The sequence below is a fragment of the Sitophilus oryzae genome, unplaced genomic scaffold (genome assembly GCF_002938485.1).
Source record: "Sitophilus oryzae breed Bouriz unplaced genomic scaffold, Soryzae_2.0 scaffold_1184_pilon_pilon, whole genome shotgun sequence".
Classification (NCBI taxonomy): Eukaryota; Metazoa; Arthropoda; class Insecta; order Coleoptera; family Curculionidae; genus Sitophilus; species Sitophilus oryzae.
In genome coordinates this window covers 1,364,677-1,391,422 of record NW_022145820.1, presented here as the reverse complement: position 1 = coordinate 1,391,422, position 26,746 = coordinate 1,364,677, and the positions used below count along the sequence as shown (strand labels likewise).

The 26,746-nt window shown below is 30.7% G+C and overlaps 1 protein-coding gene across 2 annotated transcripts in view; it reads left to right on the top strand.

Annotated features, from left to right (window-relative positions):
• Window positions 1-9,940: 9,940 nt before the first annotated feature.
• LOC115891511 (PDF receptor) overlaps window positions 9,941-26,746 on the top strand; it is a 152,088-nt gene continuing 135,282 nt past the window's right edge. The window contains exon 1 of one of the 2 annotated variants that reach the window (XM_030911978.1): window positions 9,941-10,146. The gene's annotated coding sequence lies outside the window, so the exon portion shown is untranslated. Of the gene's footprint in view, window positions 10,147-15,340; window positions 15,460-26,746 lie in introns of those variants that run through there. The other variant, XM_030911980.1, reaches the window with a different exon arrangement.

The following is a 26,746-nucleotide window of genomic DNA, read 5'->3' as shown; positions in this document are numbered from 1 at the left end:
TTCTTACCTACCTTTGCAGGGATATGGCAGTTTTATCTCCTTCTCCGTCGCATATTTATGGTACAATAACTGATTTTTTTATTTCATACCACAACATATTCAATACACGAATATCGTAGAGAGTATCACAATAGCATCACGTCGATTAGAAAAATGTCTACTACTATATGTATCTCCTGGGGAAAAAAAATAAAAAAAAGACAAATAAAATGTTCAATTCCTTTAACTAAAAGGCGGTAGGGTTAAATATATCTAACACGCTTATAGAGAAATAGTTGAGTGACGGAAAGTCCTTGCCAAATTTAATTATTACTTTATCACACAACTATTATCATACACTATAGGCTTGGTGCATTTCAGTTGATTCCGACCGCAGCGCTTCAACGGTAGAAATCAGAAATTATCAGTATGTATTTCAGGCCGCCACACAGTACGGATGGTAATTCAAGCGGGACAAAACCTTAGAAGCGATGTTTGGAACTTAAATAAAATCTAAGAAGGTAGCAAATGGTCTAACATATTATAGAGCAAACATATAGTTAAATTTAGCAGATGACATTTTTGAATTTTTCCAGAGAACTGTTTGTTCATTTTTATCAAGAGTTATATGTAATGGAACAATGCTAGTTGTTAATATACATACCTATATCGTCAAAAACTTCAAACCCAAAATGTTGCTTAAAATAATTTTTACCACCACTACCATCAGCACTCCATTTAACATACAGGTTAAGTTTGATAGGAGAATCATCGCTATTAGATGGCAAAAGAAGATAGTACCTCTTTTTGAAACTGTAATCTTTTTGAGATATGGCTTAGTAATGATTGAAGATTCCTCTTCAATCTTGCTGAAACCTCCTTTGAAATTGTCATGCCATTTGGATAATAATTTTTCTTAGCTGCCAAAATATGCTTGTAACTGACTAACATTCCTAAGAAGTTGGTTTTGAGCTAGTGTTAATTTCAAATCCGTAAATACAGCCAGAGCTTCATCAGGAGAAAAATTGCCGAATTGAATATTGGTGGTCATTCATTGATTTTTTGAACTCAGGGCCTTTCGATAGAGTTTCAGTTAAGGTTTCAATGATTACAAGAGCATCTTTACCCACTGGCTTAAAGCTCATAGTAGTTTCAAAACCCAATTCTTCTTTGTTTGTTTTTCTATTAACCCTTTAACGAGTCTTTGTTTAGTTTTTATACTAGCCGATTGAAATGAAACTTTTGGGGGTTAAATTTGAACCTCCTTGTGACTAATAAAATACCTTCTATAGCTACGATTTATTATATAAGGTGTACCAGAAATAAGTGCAAATATTTTAATTGGAAGTATAGAAGTACCCCAGAAACACGCCTATGAGGTTTTCATCGCGAAAAAACAAAATTGAAAATTCCAAATTTTTTGAAAAAAATTTTTGGATTTTTTTTTAGTTTTTAGTTAAAAAACATAATTTCTTGATTATATGGCAACATATGTAGGTAGTAGATTAAATTTACAAGAAAGAAAATCCAGAAAAGATCCAGTGGTTCTCAAAATTTTAGAAAAAAATATTTTTTTTTCTAAATTTTTTTTTCTAATCTTTTTTTTTGGGGGAATTTTCAAAGTAAAATAACTCCGTTATTTTCGACTTATTTGAAAAACGATAAAGCGAAAATATGTTTCTTTTATGGAGATCTACCACCGCTTAAAATACTTGCACTTATTTCTGGGACACCCTGTATTTGCGAAACTCGTTTAAGGAAAAGCAACTTTTTTCCACTTTCGATATTAAACAATGAAAAATCTGTAGAACAAACGTGGCGTGTCACGTCCTTGAATTTTTACTTCCATCGCGCGTAAAGAAGTTTCTTTTCAAAAAAGATAATACTTTGCAATGAAGCTCAGTAATTTTGGTGGAAATCGATTTAAAGACATCTTACATACAAAAACAAATCATATTTTTCTAAAGTTTTAATAATAACGATAAATACGTATAACTTCTTATTAAAAAAAACAACGAAAGAGATCCATCCAAATATTTTATTTTCTGCCTGAGTTGTCCGTACAACATATTTGAATATATACGAGTTTTCAAAAATATTTTACCAATGTCGACCAGTAATGACAAGTTAAACAATTCTGTGACGTGACAAGTTTAATAGATTGGAAATGTGTAATCTGACAAGGACACTAGAAATCGAACGTATATCATTTATATATTTCATTTTTTTTTGCTTACTACTTCTTCTTGGTTAAGCGGCCGAGAGGGGAAAATGTTAAATTTAAAAGCATTTTAAAACAACTTAAGACACTGACATGAAAATCTTATCGAAATGTGAAAGAGTCTGGAAACTTTAAATTAACTATCGTTGCTTAGACAAGATCAAGTTATCCATGCTTTCCAAACAAAATGTCGGCTATAATATATAAGGCTTAAACTTATAAACAGGATATACACAAGGTAATAAGAATGGGATTATAAGGTGGACTTTCTAAGGAGTTGGAAAATTATTATAATAAAATAGTTATATTTTATACAAAACGATAATGCAATTTTATCGTCGTGTATAAAACAATATTTTTTTTCCATAGCGAGTTACGTTTTAAAAAATATTCAGAAATTATTATTTCAAGGAATTTTTTACAAGTAGAAAAAATATTGTGCTGGGTTGGCGTTGGTTTCTAAGTAAATTGACAAATAAATAAAGCTGTCTCTTTAGTTGTCAGTTTTGAGTCAATATATTTTAATTCTATTTCGTGTCGATTGCTGATTGAATTGGAGCCAGAAATGGCTCAAAAAGAAAGAAGTAAATTACAAACAGATATTCAGGCTGAGACGACAAACGTCATATCCACACTACTTCCATTCATTTAAATCCCGAATAACTTATGAAAAGGAATACAACAATTTTCAAAAATGGAAGCAGTTAAAAACATGCGAGAAGAAATAAAGTTTTTAACCTATCCTCGCTGTTAAAGTATCATTTACCCTTGCGGTTAAAGTACCATTTTATCTACTATTTTTGATAGATATGAGGCAATTTTAACAGTTGCTATGGAAAAAATAATATAAAAAATAATATAAAAAGTTTTTTTTAGCATAATTTTTTTTTGTTTTTCTTTTTATATCACGTTATCGCAATAGTTAAAAACAATGTTTTAATTGATTCTAAATAAATTATTAAGTAGTTAATTATGTTATATTAATATGCAATGTAGATTGCAAAATATATATTGTTTAAATTGGTGTACCTGCTATTGTTTTGATAATTTTTTAAGCATAATCGAATGTGTAGGTAAATAAAGTAAAATATGGTAGAAAAAAATATTTTTGAGTGATTTCATTTATTATCCTGATGTAATGATAATGATGAACCTTAATTCATTTCATAAAAAATGCTATTATCTTGAAACAAAATTAGAATTAACTTAATGTCTTTTTCGGTACTGTGTAACTGGACTGACTTATGTCAAGCTAATATCAGCTTATTCAATTATCAGCTTCCAAATGATATTTGTACACGAAACGAAATAAATTGAATAAACAAAACGACATTATTTGGTGGATTGGAATTTGAAACAACACGAAGCATAGCTTATTCAATACCCAGCTGGACATCCCAGCATATTTTCAAGAGGTTCGCGTGTCACCTACTACATATACACACGCATTACCTCTGGGTCTCGATACAATCCTGCCAATTTACAAATACAAATTACAAAATGGATTTAATTGAAATGTTCTTTTTTAAAATATTTTTTTTTTATAATTTTCTTTATATTTCAATTTCTTTCCATCTCAGACACATCTATTATTATTTTCCTTTTCATTATCGTCGTATTCTTTTTCTGGTTAGGTTTAAAATCCTCTTCCGCTTCACCCTCTCTGTATTGGTCGTCCAGTACTTCTCATTTCTGGAGGTCGATATCGCAACATTTTTTGGTGGAATTCTATTATCTGTCATTCTTTCTACGTGTTCCTCCCTTTCTTTTTATATACTTTTACTTTTTCTTCTAACGGTTGCATTTCTAGTTAATTTCTTATTGTGTCATTTCTTTTTCGATCTTCTCTACTTATTCCTTTTATTTTTCGTATGATTGTCGTCTCTGTTGTCCTGAGTCTTTGTTCTTTAACTTTTGTGGTAGTCCAGGCTTCATTTCCATACAATGCTATCGGTACCGCTAATGTTTTATATAATCTTGCTTGTGTTTCTAGCCGTGTCTTGTTTTTAAAAGTTTTTGCGATAGTTCCACACCACTTACTGGAATATTATTATTTTTTTATGTATAATCATTATGTTTATCATAGGTCACGTCGCATCCCAACAAGCTGAAGTGCGATATTTGTTGTAGTGGTTTATTTCTTAAAATTATTTTTGTGCGGATTCCGTCTTTGCCCCAGTGTACCATCATATTTTGTTATTATCTTATTTAGGAGATGAACCTGCCTTTGAAATGTATCCTCGTTTGGTGCGATTATCACTTGATCGTCTGCAAAGAGTAGTATATTGAGATATTATTATATTGATTCATTTCCATTCTCTTATAACTTGGTCAACATATATGTTAAAAAGGTAGGGGAAGGCGGACATCCTTGTCTTGTACCTATATTAACTTCTATTGTATTATACACTTCTACCATCTTAATATAAGTTCTGTGATAACAGCTTCTTTCTTTTTCTTATACACCCTGTATATTATTGTATTTTCGGATTTCTTTAAGTTCACTTTACATAACCTAAGATATGAGTAAATATATTTCGATAGTTTCAGAGATATTAATAAATAAATAAAAATATATATATATTTTCCAGCCTTTCTTAAAGAAATTGTCCTGAAATCAAAACTTATTTAGGTATTTACTCTGAAAATCACTGAAACTATCGAAATATATTTATTCATCGCTTAGGATTATATAAAGTGATCTGAAGGAAGCCAAAAATGCAATAATATACAGGTTGTCCAATTTAAACAAAATCATCCCGATCCACTCACACTTTTTTGAACTGCCCTGTAAAGGTTAAATTATTTTCCTGAAATACATTCTAATACATACTTTACATTTTCACTTAAACAAAATTCCCATTTTTTTATTCTAGGAGCAATAGATGCCCGACACACTATTGTCGGATCCTGTATAAATATAATAGCCATCCTATACAAGTTAAACTATTTTCCTGAAATAGATCCTCGTACATACTTTAGGTTTGCAGTTCAACAAAATTCCCAAGCTTTTTTCTAGTAGCTACAGATGCCCGAAGATGTAAGATTTCAACACTATAAACACTATTAGTCCCAGAAGATACTTTACTTCAATATTTTATAAATTAGAGGAATTTAAAAATTAGTCTAGAAGTTTGCACAAAATATGTATGCTCCCTAGTTTGACATTAAACTTAAGCGTCCTAGAGCAATTTGCGGTGACTGACTGGAACAAAAATTAATTAAAGAACTTGTACACTTCATTTTACTTGAAAGATTTTTTTTTAAATTTACATCAATTTACTCAAGTTATATTAAAATGTCGTAGTATCTCAATGGAGGAAATTTTTGTATGGAAAAATTTGTATCACCGATAAACGAATCGATATCTGGAAAGCGTTAATTTCGCATAAAGTATATAAGAATAAATGAAGTGCTTGAAAATGGAGGAGTTTAAAGGATTATGCGACGCTATAACGCAGTAATTAATGTGTTGACTTTTAATTTCTGTGTATGTTCCTAGTAGAAAATGACCGAAAATCTTCTACTGCATTTAAATCACAATAACTCAAAGACTTATTTAGGGCAAAAAGAAATGCAAAAAGAACGTTGAAAGAAAACTGGAGCTGATCAAAAGAGATTGATGGAAAATAACAAAAAAGAGAAGTGATCTCACACAAGACAAATAGAGCGAGCGTCCAGATATGCGCATCGTGTGTATCCATATATGCGCATCCAACCAGAGAGGGAAATCAGTCAACGTACAGAGATTTTAGCTATTAGAGAATATATTTATTTTATATTAGTCTAAAGGTATTGGCCCCAACCATAAATATCAACTCTGAGCTGAGTAGCTTCCCGAATCCAGGGACCTCAATATATGCAGGTGGGGACCTGCTAACTAACAAAATCTCTTCAGTTATGAATGTTTTAGATATGTTTAAACTTCAAACTTTGGTATGAAGACAGTATTTGTATTATTATTATTTATCTTTTATTAAACTTCAGAACAGCATAGTTGGTTGTTTGGAATAGTGATCGAGGTTTCCTCTGCCGTGCTCCTTTACTTGTGAATTCCAGACAGAGTACGGCACTTCTTTCATTTCATTTAATAAAATAAGTAGGACCATTTTCAAATTTAGCGTTCGATTTACATAACATATTCTCCTCAAATTTCCCTAATATTGCATCTGTCGAGCGCATACGAGGTAAGTCACAATAAAAATATTTTTAACACAACGTAGGTTCCTGTATTTCACTTAAATTGTTTCTTATACATTTGGCTAAAATATTACCTCTTCAACTTCGTTGATCGACCCTGGGTTATTATACTACAGTACAGACACCTCCAGTAAAATATTGTTTGTTTGCAATACTGTTTTTTTTATAATTAAGTTAAATCTGTTTACAAGTGAGTCACTCACATGTTTGTATCCATAGATTATTAATCCACTGACATACTACAAATAATAAATACTATTATTTTTGAGTTTTCTGTTTCAGATTTCAAGTATTCACCTGTTTCAGTACCTAATAAACTCCGCACAAAGGTATAGCCATTTCTAATTGTCTGGATTTCAGAAATTGAACAATTGAAAAATGTATTACCGACCTGGATGACACTGTATAAACATTATTATGATTTATTGTTACACAGTAGCTGTTTATCGATAAAGTAAATATTGAGATTAAAAAGTCAACATTTAATAATCATAATTTAATTTTCCTAAAATTTACAGGTGTAATAACTATTTATATACTTATATAATATACTCTAACACTAATATAATATAAAATTTTCTCTTTTAGAATAATTGGTAAATAATATAATACATTTTTGCCAAAAAAATCTTAAGAAGAAAAATTTTCGGAAAAAATGTGTTATAGCTATGTGTTATAGCTATAATACCTATGTTGTTTGTGTTTAAAAAATACTGTTCGTGAACGTAAAAAATTGTACCCAAACAAATCAAAAGCATTATCATCAAAAATGTACATTTAATTTTTGTTTAGAATAGAATTTGTGTGCGTGTTGCTAAGCGGCAGTTTGCGATATTGTGGTTATTCTGTCATCAATAATATAAATATACGTCATTTAACAGTAGAGGAAACAAATCAAGCCATTGGGTTGCTTCCTGGCGATACGCGACAGATCGATGTGGTTGATCGGTTTAAAGTCACCTAAAGTGTAATTTCTAGACTTAAAACCCGATTTAATGAGTCTTGATCTGTCATAGGAGTTATAGGGAGAGTAAACCAAGGTCGACAAATGCTGGAGGACCACAGCTTAATGAGAGGAGCTAGGATGGATCCTGCAAGAAACTACACGTTGCTCAGCCAGGACCTTTTGGCTGCCAGCAGGGTACGTATTGCCCCTCGGACGGTCTTAAATCGATTAAAAAAGGCAGGTTTACATTGCTATAGGTCTATAAGACGCCCTCAATATAACCTAAGGCAATAATAGAAGCCTTAACGAAACAAGGTATAGACAGAAGCGTTATATGTATATTCAAATATCCCGCTTTTAAATTTATGTATGTCTGTCGGTAGCAACACTGTTGCTAATATTTATATTGTGTCCTGGCATACATATATAGAAACTCTTGTCAATATATAAGAAGAAGCCAAAGCAAGAGTAGTGATAGATAAATCAACACTAGAATTCTTAACTGGCAAAGGATTATTACAGGGAGACACGATATCCCCAAAGCTGTATAAAGCAACACTAGAAGAAATCTTTCAACTAGACTGGACTGAAGTAATATAAACACAAATTAACGAACTAAATACAGCCAGCAATAAAGTAGGTCTCAATATGAATTTAGCAAAAACTAAAGTAATGTATGTACAACAGACTGGTTGACAGAAAAGCCATTCTAATAACACATACTGGAAATTGTGGAAGAATATATATTTATTAATTACTAGTATAATATACACCTCAGGAATCTTACTACCAGAAATCAACAGAAGAATTAAGTTAGCATGGAGTACATATGGAATGGAAGAAACCCAGTCAAATTCAAATCTAGAATACCACAATTATCTATAGAAGAAAACATTCTATCGATGGATAGCGGTCATGATATAGACATGCAAAACCTGGACACTTATAACCGTTTTAAGTGTTTACAGCAATAAAAGGAAACTGCATGTCACACAACGCTTGATGGAGCGAAATATGCTGGGAATAACAAAAAAAAAGACCGTAAGAGAATAGAGTGGATAAGACAAATGACGTGGCAGTGGGCAGGATATCTAGCAAGAAGGACTGACAGCAGATGCACCGCAAAAATTACAGCACGGTATTCCCGGGGAATTAAGAGACCTAGAAGAAGACCAAACATGAAATGGGACCCTTATATTAAGAAATCAGCAGAGATAACTTGGACCCGCATAGTCAACAATATACAACAATGGGTCCAACTACAGAGATATTATCTATATATATATGGGCGAGTGGGGCAGGCTACATCATAATTGGAAATAGTTGAATAAGCTGGAAATGATAATAAAAAAACTGAAAAGATAATTTAATAGTTGGTGGAATTATATTCAAGCTTCATTTCAATATAACTTTAAATCTGATATCAATTTATTAATAAAAAATAAAATAAAGCCTAGAGTATAAAAACCATTTAAAAATTATTGTCTCTGTCAAATTTTATATGTTTGACAGGTTTTATAAAAAAATTGGTATGGTTTTTAGGTCACTCATCTAGAATGAGTTGAAGGAGGGTTAATCACCGTGACCGTAAAGATCGGTTGTGTCCTCCTTTCTTAAGTTATAACTCATCATACAGTCTGTAACTCATCATGCATGGGGATCTTCCTGTTGTAGGGAGCCAGGAACATAACACAGCCCTGTGTCTATCACAGTCGAGGAGCTTGTTTTCTGCTGAAGTACCCTTGAGGATGGGACTGGTGAAAGACGCCGAATGCCAACTCTGTATGGAAGATGACGAAACAATGAAGTATGTTATGTGTACCTGTCCCGCTGGGGGCAGCACCAGGTTTGAGGTATTTGGCCAACCCACGCTAGCCCTATCAGACCTAGAAGACATATTACCCCCGGACATAACGGCCTATGTTAAAAAGCTGGGTCTTGAGGGTGAACTCGCGGCCGCAGTGGAGGGTGCCAGGTGGGACCCACACTTAGTCAATACAATAAAAATACCCTTGAGGTGGAGACTGGAGGATTAGTCTCCATTCTCTCCACCTCTTTAACTTTCTCTCTCGTTAGATCTAATACCGGTGTTATCCCGAATCTATAATAGAATATGTATCTCAATAGAGAAAGACTATTGCCTCTTTGGATTTGAGGTCAATTCCTATCGTGAGGACTTGACTGACTTGACCATGGCCCTCCTCTCTCGATTTAGTGACTCGCCAAATCGATGTCCTTACATTGGAGTTCTAGCCAAGCTGGTGTTAGTCGATCCACTATAGGACCAGGGACATGACAGTGAGACACACTACATTCTACAAGTAACACGTGTCAATAGAAAATATGTTAGTAAAATAAACGTAACAAATATTAATTAAATAATTTTAACAATTGAACAATTTACACTCTAACGTGTAGCGTTTCCCATATAACATATTAAATTGAACGTCTGGTTAAACATTGGCAACAAGGTTTAATCTGCTTTTATCTAAATCATTTTTATTTTAATTTTTCAAGGACGCGGTTATCCAAAATCGATCGATACCTAAAATTGTTATCAACATAAAACAACAGGTAGTCAATAAATAATTTTACAGCATTATTAGTTTATCTATAACATACATGAAATAAAGACGCGTTTTCTGTATGTTTCGTTAAAATCTGCTAATTATTTGAAGTAGTTGAGAAGCTCTTGTTTTGATTGTAACCCTGATCGCACAGAACATTTATTTTAGTGCTTTTATTTGGTGTTTATATTACTTGTGTGTCAGTTTATTAACTTCAGGTGGAAATATTTGGGGTAAGTTAATGTTTTTGATATAGATTTATAACTGTATCCTGGCTAAGATTGTACAAAATGAAATAATTGTATCAGCCCACACAAACAAAGTTATTGGCGTCAGTGTGTACGTTACTTAACTGGAGGGATTAATGAATGAGTTGAATTTTGAATCGAATTCTATGGTCTTTGTTTATTTTAAACAAAAACTAGTATTACTTTTTTTAACAAAGGAAACTGCCTACTATACTTTAAACATCTTATTTTTGTCTAATTCTGATAAAAAAATTATAGAAATTATTTGTATATTCACAAACTGTATAGTGCTAGCGGTAAAACCAAATTTTCAAGAAAAATCTGCACTTAATGGTACAAGCAAACCACTTTGCAGAGGTGTTCTAGGGACTTAATAGAATGATTTAACCCGTAGTTCCTAAATTTTTATCCCTTAGGATTCGAGTTTGAGGGGTGGGGGGTGAATTTCGGGGGTAAAATACTGAAATGTGTAAATAAAGCTCAAAAGGCGCATTTAAACATAATATACTATATCATGAACTTAATGCTTATGTTAAAATACACAAATATGTCCCGGAAGTCGAGCTAAACCGCCATTTTCCAAAGTGGCGACTGAAAAAATATCATTTTCGATAACTGGAAACATTAATGTGTTGGGTATCATTTTATAAGTTTTTGGGGTCGCTGAATACGTTCGTAATTATAAAAATACGATTAAATACGACCTTTAGCCATTAGTAGAATTTTGGGAAATATTGTAGAAGTTATAAGTGTGGTTCAAAAAGATTTCGGCCACGAATGCATTTAAAAGGCTTGCCTTGCCATTGGAGGAGAACTACTTGAAGACCTTGTGGTCGCGTTGGAAGAATACACAGTTGCCTTATATGGTGTACCGGATGAAAACAACTGCAGAAGTGTTAATCAAGCAAAAACATTTATTCGCAACTGAAAGAGCAAACGCATAAACGCAATTCCTACAACAAGCGGTGCACTGCTTCAACAGATTAAATGATCTGCGTACCAGGCAGGTCACATCTGGAGCAGATCTATACAGGACAGGCCGGATAGTCCTCCTTCTCCAACAATGTGGGGTTGGGTCAAAGAAAAGGACCAGTTAAAACCATTTTGGACTCTTCTTCCAGAGGTTTGGATTGACTGTAGGGCTCTAGACAGCTATGGCTGCACCAAAGGCTGTGAACGCCAACGATGTTCTTACCGTCGGTATCAACTATCCTGCACCTGCAGGCAGGAAGTGCAATGGACAATGCTCTAATCAGAGGTGTGTGAACATTATCAATATTCTTAAAAATATTTGTCTTTTAACATATACTCACCAATTTTTTCTTACCCATATTTCACAGACTATCGGCTAGATAACTGGGGATGTATCTAATCGTATTTTTATGGTTACTAACGTATTCAGCGACCTCAAAAACTTATAAAATGGTACCCAACACATCAATGTTTGGAATTATCAAAAATGTTACTTTGTCAGTCTTGGATCGTCTTCTAAGGGATGTTTGTGTATTCTAACATTATCATTTCGTTCATGAGAAAGCATTATTACGTCTAAACGCTCCTTTTTAGCATTATTTACGCGTTTCAGTATTTTACCCTCGAATTTCACTCCCCCCCCCAAACCGGAATTCTATGGGTTGAAAATTTAGGAACTACGTGCCAAATCGATTTATTAGGTCCACAGACCATCTCTGCAAAGTGGCTTGCTTGTATCATTAAGTGCAGTTTTTTTTTGTGTACCGCTAGCACTAGTACTGTAGTAAAAGGTAGAATTTAGAATTCTACCTTTTACTACAGTACTAGTGCTAAAAGGTAGAATTCTAAATTCTACCTTTTACTACAGTACTAGTGCTAGCGGTACACAAAAAAAAATAAAATATAATTGTTAACTATATTTATTTAAAATTTCCAAAAATACTGTCTATAAATTGTGCAGTTATTGTAAATATGCTCTACTGATTGTCGGTACATGATGAAAATTAATAGATTAATCAAAAGGTTCTCTATGTAAATTTCGGACACTTGCTAATTTGAAAAACGACAACTTTGTTGACTTTTCTAATAATGGCATAAAGGAATGTAACAATTTTTCAATTTATTTAAAACCTTTGTCTCGCGATACGTGTGACTTATATTAGATAATTATTACGGACAAAAGCTTTTTAATTGTGACAAATTGTTTAACGACATTATTTAAAACTTTAGTGAGCTGTTCAGCCTAGTTTGGATTAACAAGTGCCAGTGTTTCCCTAGTCTCGGTGGTGTTTCATTTAGTTTTAGCAAATTTAACTTTTCACGAGAGAATACATACAATGCCTGATTGTTTGCAAGTTCTATTTGCGTAAATTATTTTACATAGCATAGAACAAAGAGAACTCTTCTTAGCGCATTGCTACATTGATTGAACTCTTTAATTCTATTCTGTGACATAAATCTGCTTGTAGTATTGCACGGGACACGTGTTATCTGGAAATATACATAGAAAATTATCTACTATCTGATGAACCATATCACATCGTTTTTTGGTGTTTAAGGGTGGTTTTCATCTGTGCACTTTGATGCTGTAACTTTGTTTTTTACCTGTGATTGTTCACAATTAGGAAAATCAGATATAATAATAGTGTCAACACAAAATAATAATAGTGTTTATAATTTACGTAAGTAATGTCACTCTCTTTGAAAAAATTATATTATTATTGCTGTAAGCCGAATTTGGGCAGTTCGTCTAACAGAGATAATTTTAAGTCCAAAAGTTGATTTCTACCATGATCATCAAGCAGCAATAGCCGATACTACAGATTATCTTAAAACCATCTTCTACTAGAGTAAATGTCAATAGACAATAATAATATGAGCTTTCAATGACAGCGACATTACAAAAACCATAAACACTTTTTTTTAGAAGTGTGTTGATGAGGAAAAGCAAAGGCATGCTTTCAACGCTAAAATTGCTATAAATCGTTACTGTCTTATCTATAGTAATATATAAAATCCTTAAGTGACTGACATACTGATTAATCACGATCCTGCTCAAACCACTCAATGTAAGAAGCTCAATTTTGGCATACAGGTTGATTCTAGGGTGTAGAGGTTCGATAAGAAGGGATTTTTCGAAATTCCAGTTCCAAGGGGGTTTCTAAGTATTACAATATACTACTATTTTTATTTAAAAAACGGTCAAGTTTCCGAAAAAAACGCTTAAACACGTATATTTTATTTTGTTTTTTTACATATTTTAAGATTTTTTAAAAATGTATACAGGGTGTTTCGAAAAATTTGGTCATTGATTAATCACGATCCTGCTTAAAGCGCTTGACGTAAAAAGCTGATTTTTGGAAAACGGATTGACTTTAGGGTGTAGAGGTTCGATAAGAAAGGATTTTTTGAAACTCGAATTCTAAGGGGGTGAAACCACCCCTCAAATATTAGAATATTTTTATTTAAAAACTGGTGAGTTTTTCGGAAAAACTCTTAAACACGTATATTTTATTTTGTTGTTTTACATATTTTAAGATATTTTAAAAATTTATACAGGGTGTTTCATAAAATATAACCATTGAGTAGTCACGATTCTCCTTAAACTGCTTGACTTTTAAAGCTGATTTTTGGCAAACAGATTGACTGTGCTGTGTGGAGGTTCAATAAGAAGGTTTCTCGAATCTCAAATTCCAAGAGGGTGAAAAACGCCCCTCAAATATTACAATATTTGTTATTTAAAAAACGGCTAGTCTTTCGGGAAAACGCTTAGACGCGAACGACGTCGTGGGTACACGGTAGTTAATAAAATAAAACTATTGAGATGACTCAAAAAACAAACTATCGAGAAAAGACGATGATAAAATATTTTTTTAATATTCTTGTTTTGTTAATATATTCAACAGGGTGTCACAAATTTTCTTATATTTCTTATTCAATAATTGACAGATGGGAAAGTTCATCTTTAATTTAGAAAGGGATACTTATTTTAAGGTGCCCGTTTTTCATGCCGGTGAGTGTAGGTAGAATTAATAAAATCAACGAAAAATTATTGATAGAGATTCAGGGGGGAATGATGAAAACATTCGGGGGAAATTCAGAAGGGAACATTTTTCCGACCTGTTAATTATTGCAAACATGTAAAATTATAAAAAATCATTAATTTTATTAGCCTGGCATTAATCTGCATAAAGTAAATGTAACTTGATATATAGGCAACGAAGAGTTAGTGAGGTTAGTATAGGTTAGGCATATTAAATTAAAAAATGCAGCATCAAAATAGCACAAGTGGAAACCATCCTTTAGAGATAATTTCAGAGGAGAAACATACACAGGAATATATAAATTTTACAGAATATGTGGCTAGCCCCTCGTAAAATATCGTTTAAATAGTATTATTTTAGTAAAACACGCCTTTAGATGCTTCAACATTTAATTTATATTACCTCTACAGAGTGTATCCAAAACGGCTCTCAACCATTGGAATCTCGGAAACGATAAGAGATATTGCACCCTCGGTATCTTTTTCTTTTTTTGGTAGAAAATGACACTCATGGGGAATAGAATGACATATCATGTCAAGTTTTGACATTTTTGCTTAAAAAAAATCGTATATTAAATTTCAATCTAGAGTGCCATGGCTATGTTAAAAAAGGAGGCTTGGAAAAAGAGATTTGATCCTCTAATGTTTTTTGTGTCTTGTCTTGGCCGTTTATAAGATGGCCAAATCGTATTTTTAATCATATCTCAATTTTTTCAGTTGGAACGAGAGTGGCTCATTAGCATATTGGGAAAAAGCATTTTTTTGTGAATAATTTGGTACTACACACTTGACATTTCGAGTGAAATTGTCGTTATAAACCGGATAGTATACTGTATATCTCACAAAAAAGCCAATTTTTAATATTTTTTATCAGCCATAAGCTCGTTTATAGATCAAAACTCATCAGCAATGGCTTCGCGCGTAATATGAGCGCTTCTATTTTGAATTTAGTGTCGTTTGGTACCTCAAAAACTATGTTAATTTTCTTATGTCACATCAGTACTGTAGTGTTCTTCATTCTTATATGTGAAAAGAACATACACCAGAACATGTCTGGTTTATTGGTGGTAAAAGGCGCATGTCTTCGCCTCTGGAATATCGTGGAAATATAAGAAATAAAGTTCGTCCACTGCCGATAAGTTCAAAACTCCCGAAACGGCGCGTTTCCATCCAGTCTTATTCGCAACTCCACCGGGATAACTTTCAGAGAGTAATTTCAGTTTGATAGATATATTGCGCGTTTACGGCCGTGCGTATATGTGGTCTGGCTTATATTGAAAGCGGTAAGTATTTTTTATATTATTTTAGTTGATATTCTTTAAAATATTATTTAGACTTTAATTATATTTTTGTTGATTTTCAAACAAATATAAAAATTAATATGTTTATTGTAGTATTTTTCCATATTTATTGGGAAATATATATTTCTAATAAAATTTTTTATTAAATATATAATTATGTCTATTTAGTTTTAATTATGGACAATTTTCTTTTTTAAGACAAATTTAGTATTATTTAAGTTTTTAGTTGTTTGTTCTTTACGCAAACTATTTTTTTTTCTTAATGAATTATTATTTTTAAAAGTGACTCTACTTTATAAATTTATTTCTTAATTTTTAAATTGTATTAATTATTAAGTACTTTTTATATATTTCTTTGTTTAGTTAATTTCTTTAAACTTTCTATTCCTGTGTTTAATATATTTATAAAGAATATTTTTACTATTAAAGCTAAATTGAATAAAGATTCTAAAATTTTTATTCAAAATTAAATAAATCCATATTAATTTTTTAATAACTCTTTATGTTGATATTAATAACATCGAATTTTTGTTTCTTTACTGATGTGCGTCGTCATTAGATGATGAAAGTTGAAAGTTTAAACATCTGTTGATGATAACGTGGTTAACGATGTATGTTTGTGTTTAAAAAAGGGTTTATATTTTATTGTGGTTGATTTGTGCGTGTTTTTTTTTATTAATAATGTAGTTCATAGATGATGTTAACTGTTCGTTTTTGATTATATCCCTTCTATAATCTTCATATAATAAACATTTCAGTCCTTCCGATTTCTTACAATTTAAATAAATCGCCAGAATTTAATAAATATCTTTGATTGATTTAAATGCCGTTACTTGTTGATTTAATAGACTCATACTTTTCGGTTGATCAGTCAACACTGTAATGAGTTAAAATTATATTTTAACATAAATTTTTAAACTCCTGTATCCTATTGTATAATATTCGTTTAATTTTAAATAAATATACAAGGTTCATCAAAAGTGAAATTTTTTTTTAGTTTATTATAGGAGCTACAGTCTAGCATCTGTAGCTCCTATAATAAAAGAGTTAGGAATTTTCTTTATGTGTTATACCTAAGGTATGTATTAGGATGTATATTAGAAAAATATTTTAACTACTAGAGGGTGGCTCAAAAAAGTGTGAGTAGATCGGGATGACTTTTTTAAATGAAACACCTTATACCGGGTGCGTCTCAAAAGTGGCTCACCCATATAACTTTTTTATTATTTCAGATAAAAAAAAACGAGAATTGGTATTTTAGTATGTATATATTATAACATAAATTAGGACTGATTGACGTATTCAATTGTTTTTGGTCACTTCCTGTTTCACCGTAAATGACTGCAACTATTGATTTTTATATGGCCCCTCACTATATTTCTACTTTATTTGATAGAAAATGACATTCTGAATACTGCATATGTCAACTTTTGACATTTCCGCATATAGTTTATTTGAAATTGTAACATGTGGTTCATAACGAAAATTTGACTCGAAATACCAAGTGTGTGGTACCAAATTATTCGTAAAAAAATACTTTTTTCAAATATGCGAATGAGCCACCATTGTTCCATTTGAAAAAAAATGAGATACTATTGAAAATACGATTTGGGAATCTTCTCACCAGCCAGGACAAGACACGAAACACATTAGACGACCAAAACCGAGATCAAAACTATTTTTCCAAGGCTCCTTGATTACAAATTAGTGTTTTTAACACAGCCATGGCACTTTATGGCACTCTAGATTGAAATTTAAGATACGATTTTTTTTGAAACAAAAATGTCAAAAAGTTGACAAAAAACATGTCTTTCTATTCAGAGAATCATTTTCTATCGAATAAAGTAGAAATATAACGAGGGTGCCATTTAAAAATCTAAATTTGTAGTCATTTCCGATGAAACAGGAAGTGCCCGAAAACAATTGAAGAATACGTCAATCAATTCTAATTTATGTCATTTACTAACATACCAAATCTAGTTTTTTTATCTGAATAAATAAAAAAGTTATAGGGGTAAACCACTTTCGAGACGCACCCGGTATATTATTGTATTTTTCACTTTACATAATCCTAAGATATTACAATATTATGGTTTGATAGTCTGAAAGATTAAACAAGGATATTATTAAATAAATAAAAATATATTTCTCTCAGCCTTTCTTAAAAAATTATTAAAAATACTACAAATTTCCTGAAATCAAAATTATATTAACTCATTATATTATACATATATTAATGCATATTATACACCTAGTAAATACAATGCATATTTGCATATTCTGGATAAAACTAAAGAAAGCTTGTTTCCCTTGCTACTTAATATTATTATAAATATGTATATATCACAAATGGAGTACTTAATTTTTTAATAAAAAAAACGTTTAAAAATACTTTTACATTTGAACATGTAAACTTTTGAACAAAAAATGTAATTTTCTTTTAGTACGATCTTTATATAAATTAATAATTATATATTTTTAATTATTTATATAGAAATATCGATTTATTTTTAATTAATAAACTTTCCATTAGTCTTGAAAGCTTGATGAAAAACTAGTGTCGTTTTTTTAAAACCAGCCTTTCACAATTTTGCAACTTTTCTTTATGCTTATATTCCAATTTTGTAGAAAAATCCGAGAAAATTAAACATCGTCATAGTGCTTGCCTTTTCCTGAATGCTAAAACACTCAAAAACTACGTAGTTTTGCATATAAGTATGCGTATTTTTATTTTCAGTAATTTCGGATAAAATACCTGTTAAAAGATTTAAAATGGGTTAATTGAATGTAATTTTGAAAAGGGGGAACGAGTTTACAAGGACTATTATTTGGGATATTTAATATTAAAAACAGTATAAAATGCTGTAATAAAATTTGCATCCATTCGAATATGTAGGTATATCGAATATAAAAGTAAAATAAATTGAAATAAAAGTAATTTATATTTGTAATTACACGGTATATATATTGGTATGTAAAAATCTCGGTAAAAATGAAAAACAGTCCAATCCAAATAACAAAGTTGAAATCAAAACGAGATAACTAACGTATGATAAAAAAACTGCGTCCAGTTGACTAGTAAATGACGGTCGATGACATTTCCAATATAAATTTATACCGGGGGCGTCTCAAAAGTGGCTCACCCCTATAACTTTTTTATTTTTTAAGATAAAAAAACGAGATTTGGTATAGTTAGTAAAAACAATTGAATACGTCAATCGATCCTAAATTATGATCGATTGACGTATTCAATTGTTTGTGATCACTTCCTGTTTTACCGGAAATGACTACAACTTACGATTTTTAAATGGCACCCTCTGTATTTTTTTACTTTATTTGATTGAAAATGACATTCTGAACAGGATGACATATCATATGTCAACTTTTGATAAATTCTTCTTGTTTAATAAAAAATTGTATTTTAAAATTCAATCTAGAGTGCCATGGCTATGTTAAAAACGCTAATTCTTAATCAAGGAGCCTTGGAAAAATAATAATAATTTGATCGTCTAATGTTTTTAATGTCTTGTCCTGGCCAGTTAGAAAATGCTCAAATCGTATTTTTAATCATATCTCAATTTTCAAATCGAACGAGGGTGGCTCATTAGCATATTTGGAAAAAGCATTTCTTTACGAATAATTTGATACCACACACTTGGTATTTCGAGTCAAATTTTTGTTACGAACCACCGCAAGTTATATAACTCCAAATAACCAATATGCTAAAATGTGAAAAATTGACATATGATGTGTCATTCTATTCAGAGTGTTATTTTCTATCGAATAAAGAAAAAAATACCGAGGTTGCCATTTAATAAATCAAAGGTAATTTTTAATAAATCAAAAGTTGTAGTCATTTCCGGTGAAACAGGAAGTGACCGAAAACAATTGAACACGTCAATCAATCTTAATTTATGTCATATTAAAACACACCAAATTTCGTTTTTTAACTGAAAAAATAAAAAAGTTATTAGGGTGAGCTACTTTTGAGACGCACCTGGTATATAAAATGACAGCGATCTTCATTTTATAGCCATCGCTGACGCCGTTTTTTCTTTCTTTCATACGGTCTATACCTTAAGGGTGTGTCAAAGATAAATGTAAAATTTGCTCCTCTATTTCAAATGAAACACTCTGTTTATAAAGGGATATACAGGGTGTCCCAGAAATAAGTGCAAGTATTTTAAGGGGTGTTAGATCACGATAAAAGGAACATATTTTCTCTTTATCGTTTTTCAAATAAGTCCAAAATAACGGAGTTATTTTACCTTAATAATTTCCAAAAAAAATTTTTGTTAAAATTTTGAGAACCACTGGATCTCTTCTGGATTTTCTTTCTTGTAAATTTAGTATAATACCTATGTTGCCATATTATCAAGAAATTGTTTTTTTGACTAAAAACTAAAAAAAATCCAAAAAAAAATTTAAAAAAATTTCGAATTTTTAAAATTTTTTTTTCGCGAAAAAAACTCAGGCGTGTTTCTGGGGTTGAACTATACTACCACTTATTTCTAGGACACTTTTTTTCTTTGAGAAAAATGCATTATTCATAAAAAATTTTGCTTGTTCTGAAATGATTAATCCCGTTTATACTTTTTCCAAATTTTCATACCGTTTTAGCAAAAATAAAAAAAAACTTGAAAAAATGAAATTATACCTTTTGAACGTCCTAAAAATCAAAAGGCGTTTCTGTAATAACGTTATTTCGATTTTATTCTTTGAAAAATGGTTATTATTGGTTATGATTAATTTTGATTAACGTCATATTTTTTGCTGTCATACTTTCGGATACCTATTACGAGTATCACCCATTCCTTAGCATTGAACTAAATAAATTTTGTGCTTCTTTGACATATTAAAACAGCAAAAAATATGACGTTAATTAAAATTCTATCAATAACAATCTATAGAGAAATTAAAACAACTTTCGGTGCACGTTATCAATGACACCATGCGTCGTCTTATGGAGTTTGCTGGTGGTCGTATTATGATGTGCAACCAAAGTTATTTTAATTTCCCTACCAGGCGAACCAGACCGGTAAGCTACGGTAAAGAGCAGTTCCTGAAAAACATCGGTTTGATACGGAACGGTTTTGTAAAATACTGGAAACGTCAAATGTTGACGTTTTCTAAATTTCAATACCTCTATTATAAAATTCATCTTTTATGCATTTTTAATGTACCTATTCTCTGCTTTTACGTTTGCTTCTTCTTTTCAATGGAGTTTAATATTGAAAAGTACTTTATTGATAAACTGTTAAACTCGTTAGACAGCTCAAGTGAAGATTTGCAGGTCCAATATTAAAACAGATCAATAATAAATAAACAAATCTAATCAATATTTATATTTTTATGCTTACAAAACATTAACGCTTACTTGTTGTCTTGTTTTTCATGTTTTCTTTAAATGTTCCTGACTTTAAGAAACAATGGCTGCATGATAAGTTTAAATGGTCCTAAAAAGTCATTCTATTTAGTTAATGAAATTTATTTACCTTTACTGCCTACCGCCATTGCTTTTGGATGTAAATACAAAATATTACAAATTTTAGAAATTGATGAGAATTTTATTCGAATTTCCAATATTTGCTTGATATCTGTGACAATAATGACATTGATTGACAAACAAAACCAGAAAAACCAGCCTTCTCGCGCTGGTTAGTTTGGTGACAGTTATAACCGAATTTTTCAGGAACCGTGATCCTTAATAAGAAAACTTTCAGGAAACCGATAGAAACGGAACATAAAACCATAACCAAGGTAAGCAACGGAATACACTCTTTAAAGAATGAAAATGAAATTATATTACCATAGAAATGGACATTTTAGGACTGAGGAACAAATTCAACAACATTTTATTGATTTTTTAATCTTCTCTAAAACGGTATGGAAATTTGGAAAAGTATAAACGGGATTACCTAACCATTACAGAAAAAGCATTTTTTGAAAAGAAGAATGCATATTTCTGAAAGTATCAATAATAAAAAAGTTTTTCTTCTTGTAAAGACAATCCGGAGACATACTGCAGATGACTATCTAGAAATGTAACTTAAACTATTTCACGAATATCAAAATAGCTGTTCGTTTTCAAAGCCAGTAAGAAAAATAAACCTGCAAATTGAAGTAGACTTAATTATTTTCGTTTTTGCTGAAAGCCCTATACTTTTTTCAGGAAGCGGGAATATTTACCCCTTTAAACGTTAAACACATTTTCATGGTTGGGAAAAAATGCCTGAAAATGAGCAACTGGAAAATTTTTTTACCTTGATGCTTAAATTGGTGCATATTTATATGAAATTTTTTTAAGTGCTTCAGTTCATATACAGGGTGGCGCACCTCATTCGCCTCGGTTAATTATACAAAAACGGAAAGATGTAGAAACATTATGCTCCAAAGATATCCAAATAGGAATTTTCTTGACAAGCATTCCTTTGAAAAACCACTTTTCCTATTTCTCAGAGTTGATAGTGTGGTATATGAAAAACATATTAAGCAGAAACCTGTCGTTGGAAGTGAAAAAAATGAATTTCCTTTATTGGTTCTTTTATAGAAAATCGAATATATTATCTACAAGTCATCGTAATATTAATCAAACAATTAATTCTTCGTTTTTCTTGATAAAGTAATAAATATTTATTAAACTATTGTAGGTAAATTAAATAAAAGTAAACTGTTATAAATTTAAACAAGTCCATAAACTAATGTTGATTTTGGAAATAGCTACTCTACTGTCTGTACAAAATTTATTGCTATTTTATTGCAAAATCTCTTTTTATTCAAAATCTGAGTCAGATAGGTATAGGAAACTCTAATAGAGTTTGAAAGAGCATTTAAATCTACTTCGATTTAAAGATATACATAGTATTGCCTTTGAAATAACGAAGTTTTTATGTAAAATAAATATTTAAAATATACCAACAATTTTTTATACCTCTGTATACATTTGAGAAAGCAATCAATATTTTAGTAAAGTTTATTTCTCTGGCTTAAAAGTCAGCACAAGAGTTAATTCTGAAAAGTTATGTACAGGGTGTTAACAAACTTATTTATTATAGCATGCATATTTTATTTATAAGAATGAAATAAAATACCGGGTGTTCCATAAGAAAAAATATAACTTTGATATGGATCTTAGTTCTGACACATTTTGTACATTTGAAAATAATTTTAAATTATGCACATTGTCTTTCCATATATACCCATAAAAAATTTTGATTCTACATCTTTCCAGTTTCGTATAATCGACTGAGGCGAATGAGGTGCGCCACCCTGTATACAGTTAAATTAAAATTAACTGTATCTTAAGTAAGTCCAAAATAATAAAATTTGTCCTTTTAGTGTCAAGGGAAGTAATGAAAGGAGGGGTTAAAGGGAATACTAATTATTGTATAGATAGATGCCATCATAATCTACATATTTAGCTTTGTTTTACCGGTTAAAACCGGTAATGTCTATAATGCTTGTTTTGATTTGCGTCCACGTATGTCGCCATTTTCCTGTTTGATGTCATCTCGCATCAAATTGCGTCAAAATTGATAGGCAATACTCTATATAATAGAAATTTAAGGAAATTATTACTGGCAGATATATTATAAGACTATATTGCTAGTACCGCATTTACACAATGAGTGGAAAGTGAAGCCAAAGAAAAGAAATAGGAATATCAATCTTGCATAAGTCTATCCTTTCGGTTCAACAGTATCCCCACAAATTTCTTTTTATATTTATCCTTTACTGATATTGGCAATTCATAGTTGTTTTTAATTTTTCATCAAAAAGTTCATTTATAATATTATTAGAAAGCAAAGGTACAAGTTATTTTTCAGATCATTTTTTAAATTATCTTTTTATATCAAACACGCCTTAAGTAAACCATTAAATCATTATAACACGCAGCTTTGCATGCTTTTACACCATCCGATAGCAACGGCAACATTTCGTTAAGTTTAGGATTTCCTCGTTGTTTGTCAAGGATAAAACAACAAAAAAAAACGCTTGAAATTTAAGAGAGTAATAGATTCAATAAGAGCTGCTAGATTATTTTATTGCTGCTGAATATATAATTTAAAAACAACAACAAAAAACAGTGTGTACACTATGTGCGCATATTTGAAGTGCAACTTCTTACTAGCACCTATTAATTTGAAGAATTTGAAAGACATGTTTGAAAAAGTGACATATTGCTGTTTCAATAGAAATATTATTTTCAATTTATTTTTATACTTACATTTTCTGTTTCTTCAATAGCCTGCAAATTTTGAGGAATACCTCGAGGAATACCACCCAAAATACACACTTTGATGCATATTTCTAATAATGAAAACACCGATAATAATAAAATTAATTAAGTTAAAAATTCTAAGCAAATAACGCTAGGAAAATAACGCTTTTGGTAAAGCTACCTAGACCGTTATTCAGAAGCTCCAAACATATCGATGAAAATATGCATAAAAATTTACTTCCTAGCAAACAGCCAGAGAATATTGGTACACATCAGGTACAGTATCAAGTTTATTATAACGATTTCCTTAGCTTTAAATCAAATGTTTTTTGGCGTTTGCGCGATCATACGACCACTTTTTTTTCTCGCTAGCTTGTCTGTCAAGGCCGTCAAGTGTCAAGGCTGCGGCATGTCACGGCCTTGAATTATTATTTCCATAGCGGGTCTAGAAGTTTCATAACGTAGAGGTAATAACAAAATACAAAATACATAAAGAGACTATTTTTTACACTATGAACTATGATAATGATTAAAACTATCATGGTTAATAAAACACGTATTGTTTGTTTAAGAAAATTTTATTCCTGTACTTTTTTGTTATTATACCAAATGATGCAACTAGAATTATATATCTGACAGTCATAGAAAGGAATATTTATTGTCAGATTTTCAACTATTTGCTAATTATTTATGATGAAATCAAAACGTGAGTCCAGAATTTAAAAAAGTGTTTTAATGTATAGTAAGTTGGTTGGGGTAAATTTCTTATATGACACCACAAAATCCTTCCAAGTGTCAGTTAGGCTTAGAAATATCAGGAAACTGTTCCCAAAATGGAATATTTCAGAAATAAAGAGAAAACTACGTTTATTAATAAATATCTTCAAAATGCATCAAAATAAATTATTAGCTTTAACCACACAATGACAATATTTTAAGATAAAGTTTAAATTAATAGCTAAATACTCATTTACAGAATAAAATCTTTTAATATTACCCCTAATTTACAGGTTAGTAATCAATTTGCCGTTTCATTAAAATGTATGTTCAGAAATACTGTGAATTTTGATTGAAACAAAGGGATTGTTTTATGATTTATATTCAGTGCTAACTGGGAACGAGATACACAATACATTTACCAATTAACTAACAAACCACAAGTCAATTTTAATGGTTGTGTTACACAGAAACAGCAACTGAATGTTCAAGTATATACAATTGACAATAGATACATTTTAATTTTTTTTTATTTTCAAAAACTTTTGAAAGTGAAAAACAGAAATATGAAATATAACATTTAATATATTTTATTTTTCTATATGTAACGTTCTAAGTAATTTAATTTTTATTAGATTTTAAATACTTTAAATAACTCTCAAGGGCATAAAAGCTTTCATAAAATACCTACATCAACATTTTGTGGTGTACGCTGCAGAGAAAATTGTTAAAGGATTTGTAGTTAAAAGAAACGAAACCTTTAAAACTTTAACCTACATTTATGAATACTTCTAATTATTAAACTAGAATTTACCGAATGTTATTTAAATCAATACCACTTTTGCATTTCTTGTGAAGTATTTCTTTATATGGGCTTGTATTTTTATTAACTTGATATTTGTCTTTGTTATGAACATAACAGCGAGTCTTATAAGTTTTAATAAAGATCAGAAGTAGTAATTTAATAAATATTAAATGAAGTGTATTTTTATAGAGTAAACCAAAGAGTAAACTAGTTAAGTAAACCAAATGGTTATAAGTTAGAGTAAACCAAATGGCATAATGTTCTTTTTTTCGGATGAGACCAGAATTGGCCTAAATTCAGATGACCATCGAATTCTCAGAACTCCAGAAAGACGAGCGAGACTCCAGGCTGCTTAGTCTGTGCCAAGATATAAAAGAAGAACTGTCTTGTTCTAGTGGGAGGTATCATCTGAGAGCAAACATTCTATTGTTACCATTTTAAGAGACTTTAACGGATTGGAGGTATGTTGATTTAACTGCTAGAACCAAGCGTTAGGCTTTGGAGAGCTGCAATTGGGGATCATTTTAACTTCATGCACGATAATACCTCCCCATATCAGCAGAGTGGCTCGAGAATGTTTTGAAACGGCGGGTATCATAGTTTTGGACTGGCCTGAATGTCCACCCGATCTAAATCCTATCGAACGCTTGTGGGATCAGCTCAAAATAAGGGTTAGAGCTCGTCGAAACAATCCAGGAAATGTCGCACAGCTTACTAATTATTATACATACTAATATGATTATACTTACTAATAATTGTTCAAATAAGTCACAATAAATATCACTAAATCGGATAAAAACGCCACTCTGGGTAAACTTTCTTACTATTGCTCACTAAAGAAAATCAAACCACATATCTAGATAATTTCTCCTCCATTTAAATCAATTGAAATGTATTACCTACTGAATAAATTGTAATAGTTCAGATTATTATGAAAATAATTAAAGGTTTTCTAACAACCTAGTTCTGTATATGTCATATGTTTTAGTGGATTCGCATTCGTCCATATACGTATGTGTTTTTAACAAATTATATGGATTTATCTATTATTTGGCATGGTTATATTCTACACTGTTTGTTTATTTTTATGAACTTTAAATTAGGTTGTGGTATAATATTTAAAATACACTACACAATTTTGATTACTTACAATGTTTAGTTAAATATGTAAATTAATCTGGATGCACTGATTTTTTTTTGAAGGAGTATCTGCTTATCCTGTAAGGGACTAGCAATGCTAATGCTTGATTTTTTAGAATTTACTAGTACCTTATGTTAAGTAACATATTTATTTATATAACTGATTAATTCTTGTCATTGAATGACTTGATGTCATTCTCACTTAGATTAGCTTCTTTATTATATATTATATTTTATTTAATATTTTTATTTATTTATATTTATTAGGTTCTTTATTTATTTTTTCTTTGTTTTCTTTATTTTCCCGCAGCAGATGCTGCTTCATTTTTCTTGATAAAATAATAAATACTTATTTATTAAAATATTGTAGGTGTTTTAAATAAAAG